At 40.2% G+C, this 18,573-nt stretch overlaps 1 protein-coding gene across 4 annotated transcripts in view; it reads right to left on the bottom strand.

Annotated features, from left to right (window-relative positions):
* SLC39A10 (solute carrier family 39 member 10) overlaps positions 1 to 18,573 on the bottom strand; it is a 125,960-nt gene that overhangs the window by 46,552 nt on the left and 60,835 nt on the right. Inside the window, exon 1 of one of the 4 annotated variants that reach the window (XM_019635624.1) lies at positions 3,822 to 4,078. The exons of 2 other annotated variants lie outside the window; for them this stretch is intronic. The gene's annotated coding sequence lies outside the window, so the exon portion shown is untranslated. Of the gene's footprint in view, positions 1 to 3,549; positions 4,079 to 18,573 lie in introns of those variants that run through there. One more of the 4 variants, XM_019635621.1, reaches the window with a different exon arrangement.

Below are 18,573 nucleotides of genomic sequence, written 5' to 3'. Positions count from 1 at the left end.
AAGATCCACCTTTAGCATACATCCCTCTTCCTGCTTTGAAAAATCCTATACATTCTTGCAAGGAAATTTGGCATTATACTGTTTTATCTCCACCCAAAACTCACCCCCATTTGGAAAACAGAGCTAAAAGCAATACAAGTTAACCAATTCAAAATGGCTATGTCCATCTTAATAGCAACAATAACCATCTGGAGGAAATCCCAAGGTAGACTAGGTATACAGCGCTAAGGAATGGAATTGTAATTTAAGTAGATACTGTTTTAGGGAAAGGTGAAGGTAAAGGTGAAGCTAAGCTGAAGAAAGCGTCAAGGGAAACCGAACACTAGGGGGCAGCATCAAGCTGCCGGGACAGAAGGCACTCTCCTAACTTGTAAACTTGAAGCAAAAGCTAGTCTATTTTTGAGAATTTCACTTATAATGAAAGATGACTTTATAAGATTATAAAACTTGTTATAAATGAAAAAAAACAAGCCTTCTGCTTCAATTGCCTACACTTCTTTTCCTTTTTCTACTGTGTACTTTCTTTTGCATCTGATGATTATCAGTTGAAAATGCACTGGTGATGTTTTGATATAAAACAAAGGAAATCCATGGCATTTCCGGTAGTAAGGCAGGCACTGTACAGACAAGGGCTCACATTTTTACCCAAAGCGCTTCTTTAGGTCAATCCTAAATTTAAGTTGTACTTTACTCAATTAACATTTTTAAACTTGACTGAAGAGCTTGACAACCAAGCTTTGCACATTCATTGAATGTGTCATGAGCATTATGTGACAAAAAGTTATGGACTATGTGCTCCTCAAGGAATTTAGTCTGGCAGGGAAAACAAGATGTAATTATTAGTTAGAAAATACAAGAGTAAGAAACAATTCTAGTTTTTACATATGAGTCACAGAATAACAATAGGATAAATGTATCCCTGCAAAGGCCCAGTAGAGACCATTAAACCTCATTCTGGGGGTAATCAAGTATTAGGGGAAAAGACAAGACTGTAAGTAGTCCTTCAACCACTGAAGAGCTGAAACATTTGTGTATATATATTTAATAAAAATTTTTTAAAAAGGTAAAATGAATTCTCTGTAGCCCTTCGGTTCATTATGCCATTTAATGGTCACAATAAACCCACGAGGTAGGTTTTTTTTAGTACTTCAAGTTCACAGATAAACAGACAGAGCAACTTGGTCAAAGTAACCAAACTAGTTAATAATGTATCAGTTTTGAAAGCCTTAATACTAGAAGGGTAGTATATGGGGAGAAGAGGGAAACAGAGTATCAACAAGGTAAATTCTTTTTAAAAGCAAATGATCATTCCTGTTGAATTGCCCTTGTTATATAATACGTATGCTCTATATTCTCCATAAATCAGTTTTAGAAAACCCACCCGCTATAGTAGTACTTGCATACAAAACTTGAGGCCTCCTAAAAGTAGTTCAACTCAGGTTCTTAAAAAAGGGGAAGAAAAGGTTCTTAAAAAAAGCTTTTAAGCTATCTGCTAGTGGAATATAAATGTTAACTGGAAGAACAGGTACAGATTATCATGCAATATATTATTGATATGTCAACTCCTAAGAGGTCTGTCTTCCCTAAACACTTTTTTACAGTAGCACCAAAGCCATCTTTGCACAGGGGTTCTTATCCAGGGGTCTGCGTATAAAATTCTGGTTTGTGAATTTTGATAAGACACATCTTACTTTTAATCTCTGAAATTTATTCCTTCAGTTATGAACATAGGCAAAAATCACAGTAACATGCAGTTATCTGATACTTATCACTAGAAATCAAATTAAATCCTTTAAAGATCATTCAGTCCTTACTAGTCATTAGACCTGCCACTACTCTTGATATTTAATGCGTTAAAACATGCATGGCTTCATCGTATCTAATATTGATCATTGTATTTCAATATAACTGGTTTCTGTTGTATTCCTACCTTTCATACATTTAAAAACATCGTAATGAGATTCATCACACAAAAAAGTTTAGAAGTCCCTCCAGTGCATCGTTTTTATTTTCTTCATACCACTATCACCGACTGTATGTATTTCTCTCCCTCCGGGTATAATCAGCCAGGTAAGGATGTGGATTGTCTGGTATGGTCCCCCCAAGGTCTTGAAGAAGTGATACTCATACTCAAAATTTGTAGAATAGAAAGTCCTAATAATATAACAGTGAGTCTTGACTTAAAGCTTTCGATTGCATTACCAAAATGAACTACGTTCTAAATGCTCCCGTTTTTCCAGGATCTCACTTGCTTGTTGGAGAATTTAGATAAGCACCCGAACACACAGACACACAAATTAAATGTAAACGCGTCACATGCTGGTTTTGCTGCATCAAGAATGACTCAGATACAAGGAAAAACTAGAGTCCTCAACAACGTTAAGACATTAAATGAAAGTTAAAAAAGACAGCAAAACCTACCACCTTAAAAAAAAAAAGTATGTGTTTTAATGTCACTCTTTCAACAGGGACCCGGGTGAGCGACCCTTCGAACTGCGAGGGCTGCGGACCCCGCTGCGGTCCCTCCTGCTCGCGCCCGGCCCATGTGGACGGGCTCCCATGTGCCCAGCTCTTTACAGAAGTCACAGGAAGACCTTCCACGTCACTTGTCGCCCACGTCCGCGGAAGGCCCCCTTCTTAGCTGGAGCCCTCGGGGGTCCCAAAGGAGAAGCATCAGGAGTGGAGCCGACCCCGAGACCCGGGGAGGGGGGCAGCGGAGGCTCCCCTGCGCCCCCCCCCTCCCCCAGACGGGCCCCACGCCGCTCTCCGCCGAAGGGCTTTCAGGAACAAAGCCCGGGCTGCGGCGCCACCCTCCCTGCCCCCCGGCCTCCCCCACCGACCCCGCCCCACGGCGCCCTCGGCCCCAGGGACCCCGGCGGGCTTCCATGTGAACTCCCCGGCGCCCCGCCTCGGCTTTTCAGTTGGTCTGGGAGCCGACAAGCCCCCACGAGGCCTCCCGCGGTCCCAGCACAGGCACCGCCGTCCGTTAGCCGCCCGGGTGCCGGAACTGCGGCGCCCAGGCTCCATCCCGGGGTCCCCTCGCTCGACCCCATAACAGACGGGAGGGCAGGTCCGCAGGAGAACCGGGGGTGGTTCGACACCACCGGTCCCCAAGCCCCCCCCCAAGACCTGACTGCAGATCCTCCCACCCGGGGCCCCAGGCAGCCCGCGCGCAGCCCCCCAACCGCCGCCGCCCGCCCAGCGGTCACTCCCTCGCTCCCCGCGCGGCTCCCCAGCCTCCGCCGGGAGCCAAGTCGGGCACCGGGTGCCGCACGCGTGGCGCCGGCTGCGCGGCCGCCAACCCCGCGGCTGTCCAGAGCGCACACGAGGAGCCGCGCAGCCCCACGCGCTTTGCTCCGGCTCGCCGCCGCCGCCGACTGCAGCAGCTGCGGGAACCTCAAGCGCCCGGACCCCCGAGGGACGCAGTGGCGACTCCCAGGTTCCAGTCTCCCTTTCTACCCCCCGGCTGTCCCGGGACTCGCAGGATCCGCCGCGCATGGGGCCGGTTCTGGGGGAGGGAATGTAAACAAATCGGGGTTTTATAGTTACCTCACACTCGAGTGCCGTGTGCATCTCCTCTCCGCTCGGTACCAAACCCCGGCTGCACCAAATCGTGTATTCACCAAAGCTGGCTGCGCCAACTGCGTCGCGGAGGCCCGTGCGCCAGGCACCACACTACGCTAGCGGCGTACAAGGCCTACTCAGGTCCCTGCGCAGCCGCACCCCGTCCGCCTAATGGGTGCTACGCTCTGGGCGTACTCGTACCATCCAGCCACTCACTTCGGATAACGTAACGTGCGTAAGGGAACCGCACCACGCGCGGATTCCACTCGGACAGTCAGAGAAAAGAGGAAACTCGAGTCTACGCAAACTGCGGAGCCTCTGGCTCCGCGTTAGTTTTGTTCCAAGAAAGAACGCCGCGGGGGAGTTGGGGCGGCTTCTAACGCATGCGTGGAGCGCCGGTAACCACTCGTCTTTTCTTCTGGTTTTGCACGTCGGTTGCTGCGGCCTGGTGGAGGCCGATGAGTACTGGAAGCATTAAGCACAATGCTGGGACCAAAAGGTTTCACATTGCTCAGGATATTTATCTGTACTGTACACGAGTTAAGAAATCTACGTTAATCTAACTCCTCTGTTAAAGTACCCTTTCAGTCTCTTAGGGCAAAAACGGAGCTTATATTGAGTGCTAAGTGCGAGGTCTTTTGCAGAGTTCTCCCCTCCCCTCAATTTATTCTAAAGTGCACTTCCTGCGGGCCTACCAAGCCTAAAAGAAAAAATTGGATAGAGGGAGCATTTCACTTGGAAAATTCTTGAGGCTATTGGCAACTTTCCAAGGTTTTCCACCACCTCCTGCTGACTAACTCGCTATTTTTTAACACCCAACCAATGGCAAAAACTCCTAATCCAGCCACACAATTCCAGACGCATGCCTGCATCGTGTTCATGCTTGCGCCCATTCCTTTGCTCACACCATACCTGCCACCTGAATTGTCTCCTCCCCTCTTCTTAAGCAATTCACAGCCCATACTTTCTGAAAGGGTGGCTCGGGACACCTTCCCTTTGCTCCATTACTCTGCTTCCTGTCATTTAATTCTCCATGGTGAGGCTTATCTATATTCTATCTGGTGTGCCTGTTTCTGTATCCAGCCAGAATCTGCTTAAATAGAGAACTGGCAGTGCCTTGCAGAGCGCATAAAACCATGATCAATAGTAATAACAAGATTTACTATGTGTCAGGTACTTCCTAGATGCCTTACATATATATTCGTAGCACACTGAGGTGGGTACTATTATCCTACCCCAGGAAATTGAGGCACAGGAAGTTAAGTAACTTGCCTAAGATCACAGAACAGGTAGGGCGGAGAGCTAGGATCCAACCCAGTTAGTATGGCTACATATTTTTACGATTCTGCATATTTACCTTCACGAAGGAAGGTGGTTTTGTTTTTTTTGTTTTGTATCTCTACAAAGAACATCTTTTAGGTGCTTAATAAATGCCTACTGACTGCCAGGATACTAAGCTTCTCATACCCCTTTTTTTCTTGTTTGGAAAAGCCTCGTTCCTGCCAGTTCCCACAGCTGCTCCTAGGCAGAGGGAGCAGTCCTATGGTGTAGAGGAAAGAGGTCACGCCTGAGTCCTGCTTTCGAATCTAACCATTGTCACTGATTGTGGGAGACAACGACCATGGTCCTCAGATTTACAGATAAATTAAGGGAATTCGTCTAAAGTTATTCTAAAATCCTTATGCTTAATAAAATCAGAACTAAATACATTTGATTTCATAAAATCAGTATAGTACACATACTATATATCAATATAATACATCTTTTGGATCCAAAGCATAAAAAGCTTACAAAATACTGTGGTATTTTAAGGCTCATGACTTTTTTTATTGAACACATTATTATCAGCACTCTTCAAATATATGCAGTACCTTCCTTCTAAATATCAATAAGATGTAGCAGCTACATTCCTTATATTTTAGGACACCCACACTGCTTTTTAGTTATGTATTTATAAGGCTGTACCTGTTCAGCTAGTACAGATACAGCTGAAACAATTGACCAAATATTGAAATACTTTCATACAAGTTGGTCAACAGCCACAGCTCCGAGTCGAAACCTCCCATGATCTCTACCTCTGTACCAGCCCTTTTCTCAGAATTTCCCAGACCTCCCATATTTTAAGAACTAAAAGATTAATACCTGGCTAAGAAGGAAACTTGCAGGACCCAATTCTTATCAAAGGCTTCCAATCTAATTGGTTGGAGCCTATGCTTTACTAATTGTTACATATTTTAAATATTATCCCTACATAAAACTATAGGGTAAGCTACTTGAAAATAGACTATGTCTCCTACCTTTTCGTTTCTACACTCATCCAAACATTCATATTCACAGTAATTAGGGAGGGCTTAGAACAAAATTGCTAGGTAGGATAAATGCTGCAAACTAGTAGATGACTTTTCCTATTAGGAAAAGTAATCTCAGAAAGTGACTTGCAGGCTTACTCAAAATCACTCACTCAGTTAAACAATGGAGAGTGCAGCAAAAATATCACATAATGTATGTTTTATTTTTACCAGTTTTATGCACAAGAAATGTGTCAGGATAAGGAATTCCTCATGGGTTATAATCATAGAACTTTCTGAAAGGTTCAGACATTTTCTTTCTAGCCACCTCATATGATTGATAAAGATGCTCATCTGAACTATAAAAACAGTATAGATATTTGCAATTCCTAGGGGAAGACAGAGTATTGAATTATGTGTAAATGGTTTACCTTTTATTAGTTCTGCTTATTCACACTGCTTCAGTCACAATTTTATTTCACATATCTTAAATTTTAAGCATGACCAATCCACTTTTTTGAGGCATGATATAATAAAACCAATGGCCTTTTTTGCCCTTCAGGATTAGAAAAGAACCCTCTACAATAAGTAAAGGAAATAAGGACCATACTTCATACCTCAGTCTTTAGCTGTAACTAAAGGAAGTCCATGTCATAACTTGGTCTTTCCTCTAGTAGAGGAGAAAACTGTAATCATTCACAACAAAGTTAAGCAGCTTTAATTAAATTTATAAAGAACATGACTGGTTCTAAGAAACCAGATCTTTCAAAGTCAATTGTGCTTTCCATGAATCAAGATTAGTAATAACCAAAGATAAAGAAACCTCCTTAAATTCATGTTCAGTTTAAACTGATTTTTACATGGCCAAAAAAGTTTGGTTCAGACAAGGTTATGCTTAGAGGCAAGAGTACAAAGAAGACTAAATCATATTGATACATAGCCCTAAGGTGAGGATACTAATTACCAGAAATTTGTGTTAAAGGATTAGGAAAAGAAGACCTCAGGAATATGTTCTAAACATAAGCCTCAAAATTAACAACTGCCTATTCACTTTCAAAGACTCTGTATTTCAACCCGAAGATTAAGGCCCGAGCTCCAGGCCTGAAGCCACAGAAATGTAAAAGGTATATCCCATTCCTGTTCTTTGAGGCCTGTGGTATTGTGTGACATGTCAAGCCTGTGGCCAGGGTGAGAAGTGGGGCCTGTGGGGCAGTCTTTTTCTGATTTCTTGAGAAATTATGGCTCCATTGTCTCATTTAAAGACTTGCCATTTCTGGGGGGAGGGGGGTTGTTACATTGTGAGGGTGAAAAGGATAACATTTGCATTGTTCTGTACACCTGAAACTAACAATAAAAAAATTAAAAAAAAAAAAGACTTGCCATTTCTAAAACTGTGATAAAGAGGCTTTGAGAGCTTGTATAGGCCATTAAAGGAGTTCTTTCCGAAGAGCAGGACTCATGTATCTGACAAGGCCATTCTCTTCCACAGAGCCCACCACATTGAGGAGGGCACACAATGGTAGGGAGGGGAACCAATCCTACCCTGGTGAGACCACTCTGAGTTGGTAGGCTTATGTTACAAGATGAGTTTCAGACTATCTGCAAAACCAAAAATAGATTGGAGAAATGAAACAATTAAAACTATAATTCAGGCAAGTCCCCAAGCATGGTAGAAAAATTAAGTTCTGTATGATTTGCCTGTGCTAACATTAGACTACCCAGATTCCTTAGTTTCAATTTATCGCAATACAAACAGAAGGCCTTTAGCATTAGGCAACCCTACTGGAAGAAAGACAGTAATAGAGAGGCTTAAAGCCTCTGATTCACCATGACAAGTCCTTTCAAACATAGGAATGAGATCTAGCCTAGGGAAAAGAAGACTCACTCAGAAGAATGAAAAAAAAAAAACCAAGACGCTCAGAACTAGAGGTAGGATAACAGGCAGACCACACGTTTGCCTGTATGTTGGTGCCAGGAACGCTTCTCACCCCAAACCTACTGTATCGTGCACTCCAATCCCTGGAATTCTACATTTAGAACTTCAATCCTAGACCTCGAAACCGAAGAGATTTTGACCCTGAGGGAAGTTATGGTCGTTTTATTATTTATTTAAGCTGCTATGAGAGTGTGTTTCTTCAGGCCTTTTCTGAAGAGGAAGTTTTAAGAAGTGAGAAAACAAGATCATCTACAATAGTGTAGTACAAAGGGACATACGGAAAGCTAGACAAATAGCCAACTTTTTAAAGTCTGGCTTCTAGCCAGCCTTGTTCACTAATAAAATACTAGCGAAAAACAGCAGGGTAAGCAGCCACTGGTACCAGTCACAGGCCTAGATGCCAACAGGCAGCCATTTTGGGTCATTTGGAACTCTGGATGGAGGGACAACAGAAATCAATTCTCCAAAGCTTAACTTCTAATCAAAAAGAATTTTTTTTAAAAGGGACATAAATATCCACATGAATATTGCAAATTTGAAGAGTATTTGTGAATGGTTACACTTTAAGAGAAATTATCAACATGAAAATTAATTAGCAATAAGTTACTATGTTGGCTTAACTTGTTAAAATTAACTCATTTTTAAATTCTTATTTTAAAATATCATCACATGAGAGCAAATTTGAAATCTTGCCTAGGACTTCCAAGATAGTTAATGATGAGACCCATCTCACAACTGACATTTATGAAAACAAGTATATCTTTTAAAATCAAGACACACTTAGTTCATCTTAACAAATAGCTCTTACCTTTATTAAAAATTTGACAGCTATGATGCAGCAAAATTCTAATTAGGGAAGGCAATAAATTATCAAAACAAGAGTAGCTTATAGGGATTTCTGAATTTTTCTCACACTGTTTCTAAGTAAAGCTCAAATCATATTTTATTAGTAGTAGAATAAGTCACTTATATTTTCTTCATAGAATCCCATAAACCACTTCTCACCAGTACACATCTTTAGAGAAGTTTTAGAAACTTCCTAATGTTCTTGAAGAACAATTCTGGGAGGGCCCAATAGTCAGCAAGCTACTATGCTTGGCTTTCTTTCTCATAGATGATCTCATCTACAGCCTCTGATGATTTCATTACACTCAAGTTTCATTCCAATTACAATGACAGTTGCTTTCTCTAAGCAGTTACATTTCTCAGTCTTTTTTCCCACCCTACACTCATGAAGGTGCATGGTTTAAAATGTGCCAGGTACCATTTAAAATGGTTTAAATATGATAACTCATTTTATTCCTATGACAGCCCTGCAAGGTAGATATTATTATGCCTATGTCATAGATGAAACTAACCGAGGTGGTTGGTTACACAGCATGTGGCAGAGCCAGGACCCCAAGTCCAGATAGTCTGACTCTAGAGGTGATATTCTTAACCCTTACATTACCTTACCTCTTTTATCAAGGTTGTGTGCAGGTCCCAATTTTTGTGAGATAGCTACATGACTTTCTCTGAAAAACTGGGTAATTTTAAAAAAAGGAAAAAAAATCAGTAGGACCATAAAGTGGTGGCTTCCCAGTCCATAAATGTTGCAGTTCAAGGGACCTTTTAAATGGAATAAAGAATAGAATAAGAATATTTCAAGATACTTATAATGTGAACATTTGTTCTTTTTTGCTTTATCATTCAGCTTGACTGGCTTGAATCAATTCCAAGGGAGATGTTCATTCCACAGTCACTTAAGTTAGAAAGTTAATTAGTCAATCTGGTTATATATTTAGTCGAATGTGTTCCCCTCTTTATGATGATTTGATATAGTTGTTCAAGTATTTATTTATACCAGTAAGGTTGTATTAAAAATTAGGCAGAATCAGATGTGTATGTTAATGACTTTGATCACAGTCATGTAAATATGAGCTACTAATATGGTAATCAATGAAGAATTGGTCAGGTGCAAGCAAATATATACCAGCAGATTTAAAGGGCAATTCATTTAGGAGATTAAAGATTCATTTCAGTCCTTAGATTTATATGAATCTACATCCTTTGCAAGCCTACCTTGGAAAAAAGAGACAAGTACTAAGGGATGAAAATATCTTCAGGTATAAAGTTTTCTCCTTTTATATGCAAGCCACTCTGTTAAGTAGTTGGGAAATGAGGGTGAACAAAATATAATTCTTGCGCTTAAGTAGTTTACAATCCAGTCAGGGAGGTAATTAAAGAGACAATTATAGTACAGAGTGGCAAGTGCTATGTTAGAAACAGGTTTGGGTTGCTCTGGCAGCAAAAGACCAAAAATGGCTTCCAAAAGGAAGTGACCTCCAAAGTCTGACTTGAATGATGAGTTGGAAAGAGCCAGGTAAAGAGCAGCCCAAGCAGAGGAATGAAACCAGTGAAAGTGTGGTTCTCAGGTTGGGGAACTGAAACACTAGATAGTGTGGGTGTGTGTAAGAGATGAGACAGGACTAGTAAGCAAGGCCTTTAACTTAACGTAAGTGCTAAATACTACCCTGAGGGCAGTAAGCTGCTGAAGGATTTTAAGTAGGCAAGTGGCATGACCACAGGCAAGAAGGGAAAGTTGGTAGACAGACTAATGCTTCCCTTCTCCTCATCTCAAAACTCTAATCGCTGTAATCTGTGGATGTATTAGTTTACATGACAAAGGGGAACTGAGATTGGGGATGAATTTAGGTTGCTAATTAGTTGATTTTGAGATAGGGAGATTATCCTGAATTAGCCCGGGTAGGCTCAATTCAATCACAACAGCTTCTAAAAGTGAAAGGAGACAGAAGCGGAGAGTTCGAGAGAGCCATGACTATGGAAGCATAGTCAGAGAAAGACACGAGCTAAGGAAAGCGGGCAGCCTCTAGAAGCTGAAAAAGGCAAGGAAATGGGTCCCCCGCTAGAGCTTCCAGAAGGAATGCAGCCCTGTAAACACCTTGGCGTGAGCCCAATGAGATGGTGTCAGACCTCTGACCTACAGAACTGTAATAAAATAAATTTGTATTATTTTAAGCTGCCAAGTTTGAGGTAATGTGTTATAGCAGCAATAGAAAACTAATACAATTAGGAAGCTGTTGTAGCAATAATCCACGTGTGAAGTGATCATAGCTAAACAGAAATTGTTGGAATTGAGAAGTGTCAAGGAGATAGAATGAAACTGGAATCTCAACTGTATTAACTTAATAGCTGTGGACTGCAAAGACCCTTAAATTGATCATTCAGGTTTGTTTTAAAGATTTATAGAATGAGCACTACTTCACAGGGTTCTGTTTTAATTTCTATTTTCCTCAAGGTAATACATTAAGATTAGCTTTAAAATTCAAATAGAAATACATGCTACAACATGAATAAATCTTGACAACATTATGCTAAGTGAGTTAGACACAAAATCACAAATATTTTGATTTCACTGAGAGGAGACACCTAGAATCGGCAAATTCTTAGAGACAAAGTACTAAAACAGGTTACCATGGTCTGTGGGGTGGGAGATGCAGGGAAGAGGTTGAAGGCGAGTGTGAATGGGGAGTTTATGTTTAATGGGTACAGAGTTTCTCTTTGGGATGATGAAAAACAATTGGAAACGGATAGGGATGATGGCTACACAACATTGTGAATCTACTTAACGCCAATGAATCATACACTTAAAATAGTTAAAATGGTAAGTTTCTGTTATGTATATTTTACCACAACAAAAAATATAATGATTAAATCCATTCAATTTGATTGTGTGGTATCTTAGATAACAGCAAGAAAAAAAAGTGAAAAATTTAAATGAATTTGGCTTCATCTACTGATAAATGCAAGTCAATAAAACCTCTTTGCTTGAGTAGTAGTATACCTTTAAAAATGACGAAAATAGTACATTTTGTTATGTATATTTAACCACAATTTAAAAAAAAATCAAATAGACTAGAAACAGCAGTCCAGCTCCAACTCCAGGACCTACTTCCTCAGAATAAAACCTTCAATTATCTTAGCTTTTCTCCAGAAATGTATCTACATATTTTAAAATGATATGCTTATCCTGCTATTTCATCAATTTTCGGTATCTTTTATTGACTTTCCATGAGGAAGATCAGGATTTAACTCCTTAAATACACACTCTCACAATCTGGAAGATTGGGGATTCTGCTCCTTACATAGATTTTTAAATATTCTCATTTCCAGGCAGACTTTTCACCTCCTTTCACAAGGGCCAGGTGCTGTCAATGCTCAAGTGTTTCTGGGCTGCTAGAGTGCCCGCGGGCTGCCTTCTCCCTGCCATTCTCATCTGCAGGGACTAATTTTCCTGAAGGAATAAATAGTTCATCATACCTTTCCACCTTCCAGAAATGTTTATTATTACTCTTGCCCATTATCTTCTGTCTTTATAGTTGTAGCTTTGTTATTTCTTTACTACTATTTTTGTGAGTTTCAATGAAGGAGCAAAAATAAACACACATGTTCCACCTGCCATGTTTAACCAGAAATACCCAGGGTTGCTTTTAAGATTAAATGAACTAATGCAGGTAATGAGATAATGTAGGCAAAAACGCTTAGCAAAATCCCTAACACCTATTAAGGTCTAACCCTATAAGGTTGCTATCACCATGAGCATCAGCGGCGTCATTGACTAGCAAAAGGCTGTTAGTGTGGACTACATGGAATTCCATAAAATGCTCCCTAAACACTGCTGATTTCCCAGCATTAGTTGCATTTGATCAGAAATTTTTTTTTCTTGAAAACAGGTAATTTTCATGTTGTGTTTATACAGTGGAATGTCCTGCAGCCAAAAAGGATAATCTAGATTACCCAAAAACTCTCATCCTTTAGGATTTACTTTCTCAGAGAAGCCTGATTTATGTTGAGAACCTTCTTCCCCTACTTTAACTCCCTATGATCCCCTCATTAGAGACTATTTCTTTCCTTTCTAGCTCTGATCACAATTAAAAATCTCTTTCTATGTGTGTTTGTGTGTGTGTGTGTGTGGGGGGGGTTGTCCCTAACCAGACTCCTTAAGGACAAGGGACCATGGGAGTTGTAGTCACCAATAAGGTCTATCAAGGCCCAACATAGTGCCTTCAATGACTCTTTTGAATTAATGGAAGGAACGCCAGGTGTAACGCATGTAATGGTGAAATATAGAACATGTAATGGGGAAATAAACACAGAAGTAGTTTATAAACTAATTAAATAGTGGTGGGATTTGGTGGAGGTTATTAGCATTTTGGATTTTTCTATCATAAAATTGTTACTACTACTAATGAACATTTATTTACTGTTTGCCATGTGTCAGAACTTTCCTAAGTGTATTACATATATTATCTTATTTAATTATCACAGCAACCCTATGTACTCTTATTACCCCCATTTTACTGATAAAATACAACTACAGAAAAGTTACATAACCTGCCATATTAGGGACACCTCAAACCCGCAGTCCAAGTTCAAAGCCCTTGATTTTAAACCACTAAGCTATATCACTCTTTTGTGTGTGTGTGTGTGTGTGTGTGTGTGTGTGTGTGTGTGTGAGAGAGAGAGAGAGAGAGAGAGAGAGAGAGAGAGAGAGAGAGAGAGAGAGAGAAAATGTACTTGCTAAATTCTCAAATCTGTTTTAATAAACTAAGGACCCAATTGTTTCTGCCAACAAAAATGTTCTTTTATTAAACTTTCAGCCTTGTTTAGAACTAACACTCCTATTGGTGTTTCATTTTATTTAAATTTTTATATTTTGTACCACTACACATTTATATGGAAGCAAAGCACATCTTTGAAACATTTACTGCATTTGTACAATATCTAAACTAATACTCAACATTGTTAAATAATAATAGGTTTGGTGACTGGTAATCAGTTATAAGTTAACCTGGTCATGAAAGTGGTATTAAGGAGTAAAAAAGAGGTAAAACCTAACACAAAAATTACTTTAATAATGAAATTCTATAAGCTCTTCTTTATCAGAGATAGATGAACTGGCTTTTGGACTAACCAATGTTAAGTGTTGGTAGAATCTTGCCAGTTTGGGGCTGGAGAAGCAAGCTCTGCCAATTATGCATGATTGGCCAATAAAGCACAGGTAACAAGACTCAGAAATTCAAGTTCAAGGTCCCAGTTTCTTCACCTTTCTTGTGACCCTCATCCAACCCTGACCTACCATAGTTTGGTACTTTTTTCAAACCATCAATAGTAATCAGCTGCAGTTTTTCTGCAAAATGGTTTATTACTGTAGTTAGTAGAAAAGGTGATACTATGAGTGAACATCATTTGATTGGTTTGAATGTACAAGTACAATACTATTTAATAACTATATTCTATGAAGCATGCACAGAAGTTATGGTTTTACATTATTGAATCAACCCACACCATAGAAATAAGGATGGCCAGACTCAGAAGGGCACATATCTCTTAGTATTTTCTAAGTGGACATCCATTTATGCACGCCACTTTCTCTTTCCCCCTTTTACAGCCAAAATTCTTAAAAAGACTTTTATACACACTCACTCAACCCACCTTTTCAACTCACCTATTGAAACTGGGTTTCCTTCCCTCCCAGGCCACACAAATTGTTACCGATGGTCCGTCAAAGGTCACCTTCAACTGGTATTCTGCTTGATTTCTCTGCTCCTTTTGAAGCACTTAACCACTTCCTCCTTTAAATACTCAAGGTATTTGATGGGTTTATTCAAAGTTTTAAGAAGACATGCTCAAGACACAGAGCTTGAGAAACAGCCAAAGGGCGGCGTCTTTTTCAAATGCAAACTGCCCATCAAGGAAGGTGCCTGCCTAGTTGTCCCACCCCTACCTAGCCTTGCTCCCCTTTAGGTAAGAATCCAGCACCCTCTCCTCTTTCATAGCAGATAGCACTCATCTGATTTTTCATTACCCTCTCTAGTGGTTCCTTTCCTATCTCCTTCAAGGGCTTTTGTTCTGTAAACTTCCCTATGTGTAGGCCATTTCTTCTGGGTCATCTTCTTCATCGTTCTACACCAGCATTTGTAACCAGCTTCTTGGGGATAAAGACCAAAAATCTGCATTTTAAATCACCTCCCATGTAATTCTTCTAAAAAACTCAGGATTGAGAATTACTGTTCTACACACCCTAGGTAATTTTATCCAACCCCATGGTGTCAGTTACTATTTATATATTTATGACATCTCTCTGTATTTAGATATGAACATACCACTTGATGTCTCACGGGCAACTCTTATAATTTAAGATGCCCCAAACTGAATGCATCATTTCCCAATCCTGTCATTCTCCTTCATCTTTTTTCTCCCAGTTCTCAAAGTGGTTCTACTATACTCTCAGGTTCTTGTCTCCTTTCTCAGGTCACTCAGTCCTGATGACTCGACCACACCCAAGTCACCAGTAGTGAAAAGTATTACCATATATTGCCTAGAACTAGTTGGCTTCTGGTTAAACCCTCCTCTAATCTAGTCTCCACAGCTGAAGTTGAAGTACGGATTATTCTCATGCATAATCTTTTCAAAGCCTCCCATTGCCCTTGGGTTAAATAATTTTGTCAACAAACAATATCCTACCTAATCTGCTCCCATATTATCTCTGTAGATTGATCTCATTAGTTTATTTTGCAATTATATGGGCCAACATTGCAGCCACTAAGCCATGAGTGGCTCATAGCACTTGAAATGTGATTAGTCCAAACTGAGATGTGCTATAAGTGTAATTCACACACTGGATTTCTCAAACGTGGTAAAAAAATGTAAAAATGTCTCAATAACTTTTTATATTGGTTACATGCTGAGATGATATGATTTTAAATATATTGGGCTAAATAAAAATATTATTAAAATTAATTCTACATGATTGGTTTTTTTGCTTTCTTAATGTGACCACTAAAATGTGTTTTAATTACTTAAATGGTTCGCTTTGTACTTTTACTGGGCAATGCAGAGCTCTATGATCCAGCCATACCGAAAGACTTGCTCCTCCCCCGAATGTTAGGCATTTCCTTGTTGAAAGTGCCTCCTATACTCTGCACCCTTCCTTCATCTGATTACCTCCTACTTGTCTTTCAGGATGCAGTTTAGTTATCACTCTGAGGAGCTGCCCTGCCTCTTTCCCTTCCCAAATCAGTTCTGGGCTCGCTGTATCTCCTATAAGCTCACACACACAGCACACAGCTTGCAGTGTACTACACTTGTAGTTTACCTGTCTACCCCCAGTTTGTGTCTCCTGTACTCACCAACTGCTTGTTAGCAGGCCTGGGACTTGTTCAATGTAGTTTCCTCAGCATCTAGCACATTGCTTGGTGTAAAGTAGATACGGAGTAAATACTAGCAGAATGGCTGCTGGAAATGATTTCCTGGGACCCGAAACACAAAACGTGGCTGCTAATAGTAGGTGTGGGAGGGGTTTTGAATTAATATAGCCTCTTCTTTCATCCTTAACCTGCCCATTCCCATCAAACACCCTGAATGAACCCTCTCTTACTTCTTTTGCTCCCTGTAAAATTCTAAAACTTCATCAGTTGATTCAAATGAGGAAATGACCAGAGAACAAAACAAACATGCATTTTGTCTTCTAAATATTTTTAAATTGCCTTACTGCTAGAAGATATTCACTGTGAGAAAAATTACCTCTTCATTGGAAAACATTTTTATAGCATTTCTGAAGATCAAGTCTTTGCAGGAATTTAAATGAGACCTGAAATCACGTCATTTTCTCTATAACCCTACATTGCTGGCATTTAAAGAGACGTTTTGAGAACATCAAAAATTCTGGCTTACGTTATAATTAACGCTTACCACATTACTGTTAAAAGAAAAAAAATTATTGTATGGGAAATAAAAAAGCAGTAAGAACAGATTGTAACTATTTTCTCAGTCTCATCAGATATAAATTTTAAGTGGCATCCTCAGTGTTCATCCAAAGATCACTCTGGGTTTTATGGTTTTACTTTTTAATGCTTTGAGGCTCTTTATGACATAGCCAGGACCTTTATCTATTTGTGTTTTTATGAGATTAAAATTTCTACGGGACTTATAAAGACAAATAATATGCCTCACCTTGATCTGAGGCACTGACTTAACTGTTTTTCTGCTTCCACTGCTTCACCATCTACTTCTCAACACAGTGTTGTGCCTGTGTTCCCCACTCTGGTAAAATGGCTTATTCAAAAGTCATTGTTGAATGCAGGTATGTGAAAAGACACAGAAGCCACTGTGGGCCAGCCGAGTGGCGCATTGGTTAAGAGTTGGCTTGGGACTCCAGCTCTGAGCAGCAGGGCCCCGGTTCGGATCCCACATGAGGTCCAATGACGCTGCACCCTCTACAACTAAGATGGTGAACAACAGCTCAACCTGGAGCTGGGCTGCCATGAGTCACTGGTGACAGTGTAGGCTGCAGTGGGCTGCCATAAGCTACCATGAGTGGCTGGCAGCCAGCGTGAGCTGCCGTGAGCCACCGAGAGCGGTCATCCAATGGCCGGCAACCGATCTGCCTCACCCGGGAAGAGCGCAATGATAATACCAATATGGGCCAGTGAAGCGACATCCTCCACAACTAGACTGAAGAACAAAAGGACAGCAACTTGACTGTTCCCCTTCCCTGATTCCTCAATAAAATCTTTAAAAAAAAAAAAAAAGGACACAGAAGCCACTGAAAGAGCTCCTAGGGGCTAGAACAATTTGACCAACAAAATTAAAATAGTTTTGGATTACAACCCAAAGTATAAAATATTCAGGAGTCCATACTTATGTAAATAAATGATTAAATAAACTTAAATATTGGGAAAATAGACAAATATCCCATGCAGAAGAATTCCAAATAATTTATGTATTAGTAGATACTCCATCCTCAAGGAGAAGGAACATGACTCTGCACATGAAGAGAGGGCTATACATAGTGACTTTCTTTCAAAAAACACGATATAGAAAGGGGTGGGGGAGTAACTTTATAGTGGGGAAAGAATGACACTCACTCAGCCAGGTGATCAAGGTCAACATCGGCAGTGATAAATCATGTTGATAGTATGTGCTTTCGATACAATGTGATTAAAATGGCACCTGTGTGGTCTATCTCCCTAAAATCCACAACTCCAGTCTTATGCTGAGAAAAAACATGAGGACCATTTTACAAATTACCTGACTAGTACTCCTCAAACTGTCATGGTCATCAAAACAAAAAAAAACTTAAGAAACTGTCACAACCAAAGGGAGCCTAAGAAGATAGGACAACAAAATGTAATGTGATAATCTGATGGGATTCCGGAACAGGAAAAGGACATAGGTAAAAATTAAGAAAATCAAAAAAAAACTATGGACTTTAGTTAATAATAGTTGGTTCATTAATTGTAACAAATATTCCAATGTAAGATGTTAATAGGAGAAACTGGATGTTCCGCATGTAAGAGCTCGATACTATCTACAATTTTCCTGTATATTGAAAACTGTTATAAAAAGTTTATTTTTTTAAGTCATCGTTGATTCCTTATTTGCAAGATCTTATTGCCTTTTCACATTCTTCATCCTGCACTGAGGAACACTCTCCTTTTGGAAACTCTATTTTCCTTTAGCATCTTCAATAATACCCTCTCTTTGTTCTCTTCCTGCCTAATCCTCTTCGCTAGTCTCCAATACTGGATTGCTCTTCTTCCCACCCCTTAGGTAACATTTCCTAAGTTTCTACCCATAAATGCCTTGTCTTATCACTTTATCTCTCAGGGGGAAAGAAATCTTGTCAACTCCTATAGCTTCAACCATTTGAACACTTCAAGACCTGTATTCTAGGGCTGGCTGAGTGGCACATTAGTTAAGAGCTGGCTTGGGACGCCAGAG

This window comes from Hipposideros armiger, unplaced genomic scaffold, assembly GCF_001890085.2.
Source record: "Hipposideros armiger isolate ML-2016 unplaced genomic scaffold, ASM189008v1 scaffold_23, whole genome shotgun sequence".
Taxonomy (NCBI): Eukaryota; Metazoa; Chordata; class Mammalia; order Chiroptera; family Hipposideridae; genus Hipposideros; species Hipposideros armiger.
The sequence above is the reverse complement of the archived record's forward strand: the minus strand, read 5'-3'. Positions and strand labels throughout refer to the sequence as shown.